Source organism: Oryzias latipes, chromosome 1 (assembly GCF_053564925.1).
Source record: "Oryzias latipes strain Hd-rR chromosome 1, Olatipes_Hd-rR_3.1".
Taxonomy (NCBI): domain Eukaryota; kingdom Metazoa; phylum Chordata; class Actinopteri; order Beloniformes; family Adrianichthyidae; genus Oryzias; species Oryzias latipes.
In genome coordinates, this window is record NC_136237.1 from 23,674,930 (window position 1) to 23,678,927 (window position 3,998).

Sequence of the window (3,998 nt, forward strand, 5' to 3'; positions counted from 1 at the left end):
TATATTTATAGTATCCCACCTCCAATTTGTAGCAGATAAAGAGTGAAAATTAAAAATTCCCGCAAGAAAGTCAAATGGTCAAATGTGCTGGAGAACGAGAGCGAAAATAGTTGATGCTTGAATTTTGCATTGATGTTGCAACCTTGTGCGGGAACCGCAGGTGCAGAAACACAGAACTCACATTTACAGTCAAACTCTCTCTCTCTTTCTCACTGGTCACTCCCCCCCCCCCCCCCCCCCCCCCCACACACACACAGCAGGCCCAGACAGGTGGAGGACAGAGTGTAGGTACACAAAACATCAATTTCCACACTTCTTTTAGCCCCGGGTCCAGTGGACCCGAACATCTTATATGTGATAGAAATGTGTTTGGGGGGTGTACGGTGTGTGGTCATTTAAAATGTATTCTGATAAATGTTCTTCACAGAAAATGAGCCAAGGCCAGTGATTCTGAGTTTGAAAAATTAATTGTTTGTTTCATTTTTCTTTTAATAAAAAATGAAAACGGGTCCCACAGACCCGAACACCATATATATATATATATATATATACCTTGTCTCAAAAAAGTTCGAAAAACACTACATATATATATATATATATATATATATATATATATATATATAAAAACGCCCCTCTCACCCTCCGCGGGTTGTTTCTCCTCCAAGCTCGGGACCTGGGAGCTTGAGGGTCCTGCGCAGTATCTTAGCTGTTCCTAGCACTGCGTATATATATATATATATATATATATATATATACATGGCCGGCCCTCCCTATACGCGAATTACGCAGCCGCGTAGGGCCCCCGTCATCACCAGGGCCCCGAAGTGGCGAAAAAAATGAAATAAAGAAAGACCCAAATCTGGCAACCCATTTGATAGAATTTCCGTACCAACGTGCGCTCTGAATGTTGTGCAAAAGAAACTTGCTTGCACTTTTGTGATCCCCCCTTCAACACACCTGAACCAATCTGGCAACCCAAATAAGGGCGTCACGCCCCTCTTAGCAACGATTGGTCAACATCATTCCATCTGAGCCATACACAGTGTGCATTTACGAGCGCATTTTGTTTCAATAAAGTTGGGAAAAAGAAAAATACGAGCACATTTTATCACACTGATCAAAACGACAAGAGAACTTCATGCCAAAGAGATTTTATCCATCATTAGGAGCTGAAAAAAGATGAAGAACTTTAACATCAATCATAAGGTAAGTTTGGAGGATGTTGGAGCCGTATTTATACATTATCCAGCATTTCGGTGCAGCTGCGCAATTTACGTCAAATAAATACTAATCGATCCGAGGTGAAGATTGCATAAACAATCCCGTTTGTCGTCATTTCCAATGGAAAACTCGAAAATAATTCTGATATCCAAGTTTCCAAGATCATGAGGTCGGACATGACCTTCCAAAACGTCTAATAGCAGAGAAAAGTAAATAATGATTATGGTATGGTGGCTGAAAAATGTTTTACTCATGTTATAATCGTATTGTTTAATTGTTTTGCTAACACATATAGTGCGTTCTACATTTTCCGGTTTATGTCATTAAAAAACTGCTGTTTATTATAGCAGGTCAGGTAGTCTGACTTTTTCAACATTGAATGTGTCTTTTAAATCTTGCATTGGCATGGAATATGGAGAATCAAAACTGCCAAATACAAATAGGAAATAAATGTTCTCATTTATAAATGATAAACAAAATAAATGTACTTATTTTAAAATCATGAACGTAAAATAATAGATAAGGACGTGTATAAATGCTTATATTTCCATTTATACTCAAATTAGTGTTCACATTTATTATTTATAAATGGGTACATTTTTTTCTTATTTGTATTTTACAGTTTTGATTTTACATAATGAGGATGTTCATGTTCAGCCAACAGTTTCTTCTGCTCTCATAACGTATTGGAGGAGGTGCAGCGTCCACATCCCAAGATGTTCTTGTCATCACTAAGGATGTAATCTCAGGTAATTTTATAGCATGTAAAGTAATTTGAAAAACAGTGTCTGCATAACCCCTTTTTTCATAAACAGCAGCTGAAGAGAATGGAGTCCCAAGTTCTTCATAATTAAATTAATAAATATCACCTCATGCAAATAATCAAACAATAAATCTCTCATAAATGTATAAAAAGATCATGAAATTGTGAAAAACTGGCTTTTTATTGGCTTTATTAGTGATTATTCTATAATAATATTTCTTGTTTTTTAGCTGCAGAAGAAACTGCTGTCACCACTTCTACTGTTGAAAGGCAAACATTTGACTGTTTTACTTTTCACTGTTTGCTTTTATTGAAGTTCTGTATCTCATGTTCCAGAGGCTCCAAGAGAGGCGTGTATGGAAGAGGAGCAGACTGGATCCAAAATTCCACCTTCCTCCAATCCAATTGGTCCAGCTGAATGGCCAACCACACTCTCTGATCCAGTAAGAATGGATTTGGTGCAAAGAGGTCCTTTTCATTTTTTTTTTTTTTTTTTTTTTTAACTTGTCCTGTCCAACAGCTAGGCAAACAGATGAGAGCTGAGGGCCTCTTGTGTTGGACATATTTTATTTTAACAAGAGGGGTTATTCATCTTCAGACAAACCAAAGGTATGTCTGAAGAAACCCCTTTTGTAATTGACAAACTTGAGGTCCTTTTCAGACTGAGAAAGACTCTGACTTTCCAAAATCCCCCTCATTGAGCTGTTGTGTTCTTTATGTTGGATTGTTTTATTGTTATTTGATTTTCTATTAAGTTGCTGTTTTAAATAAGTTGGAGTTTTGTGAATGTCATTTGTTGAGTGCCTAATGTTACATTAAAAATATATATATCTATATGCATTTGTCATTCATATTTATTTCTTTGCATTTAAAATTTGTTGTGCACCACTAAATGTGCATCCAACATGCAGGCAATTTACTGTATTCAATTCTTCGGCAGCAACAATAATTCACAAATGTATTAATAGAGATATCTCATTTATATTACAACAACAGTTGCGCTTTGTTGGTGCTGCAGATCAGTTAGAGGGCCCACAAATAAAATTTCGCTTAGGGCCCCCAGAAGACCAGGGCCGGCCCTGTATATATATATATATATATATATATATACATCATATGTTTTTTGGACTTCTAATAAAGAAAAAAATTATTACAGAGAATTTTTAAAAATAATTTTTCATCATGTAGAAGTTTTAGACCTTTTTGACGTGTAATTTAAATGATTTAGAAAAGCCCTACAATAATTCAATGGTAAGTAAATAACAATACATAATGACAACATGCATATGTAACAATTCAATAATAATAATAATGGATTAATAGTAAATAATAATAATAATAAAATCAAATGTAAGTCAATAGTAATAAATAATATTAATATATCAATAATAAGTCAACAGTAAGTCAGAAAGTCAACAACAGATTTGCCCCCCAAAAAAAAATAAGAAGATAAAAAATTAAATTAAATTTAATTCAGTTATTTTAACTGAGGGAAGCAAATAAGGGTCCAACTGTTTGCTTGTTAGGGCGCTTTATTCGAACATTCGTTAGACAGCCTTCCACATGTGTGTCTCGGTCTAGCCACACTTCCCGCTGCCCCCCACACCGCTGTGACGTCATAACAATGCGACCCTGTAGTTCTTTAACAGAATTATGTTTAACCAATGGCATAACACCACATCTCCCCTTTTTGAAATAGAACAAACAATCATTAGACTATCATTGTTTAACAACCCTCACAAGGAACTCTGCATTAAGGTTGAAGAGTGTTTCTATAGAAAGTAGTTATTAAAAAAAAAACACAACTACAAAACATTCTTTTTCTCCAACATCCCTGAAAATGTTTCATATTCAAACAATCTATAAGTCCAGTCTGGTTGGTTTTATAACAGCTCTCCCAGACCTGGTTCTGGGGGTAGATGTCAGTTCAGATGAGTTCTGGATCAGCAACTCTGGTGGTTGTTGTTCTGGAGCACAACCTGAAACCAGTTGCTCTGTGTCGCTCTGGCTCTGT

General features: G+C 35.8%; 1 long non-coding RNA gene across 1 annotated transcript; it reads left to right on the forward strand.

The window, feature by feature from the left end:
* The first annotated feature begins 761 nt into the window (after positions 1-761).
* Positions 762-3,054, forward strand: LOC144993147 (uncharacterized). Its single transcript, XR_013657047.1, has 4 exons — positions 762-1,206; positions 1,879-1,970; positions 2,321-2,452; positions 2,635-3,054. It is a non-coding gene; the product is annotated as an uncharacterized LOC144993147 (long non-coding RNA).
* The last annotated feature ends 944 nt before the right edge of the window (positions 3,055-3,998 follow it).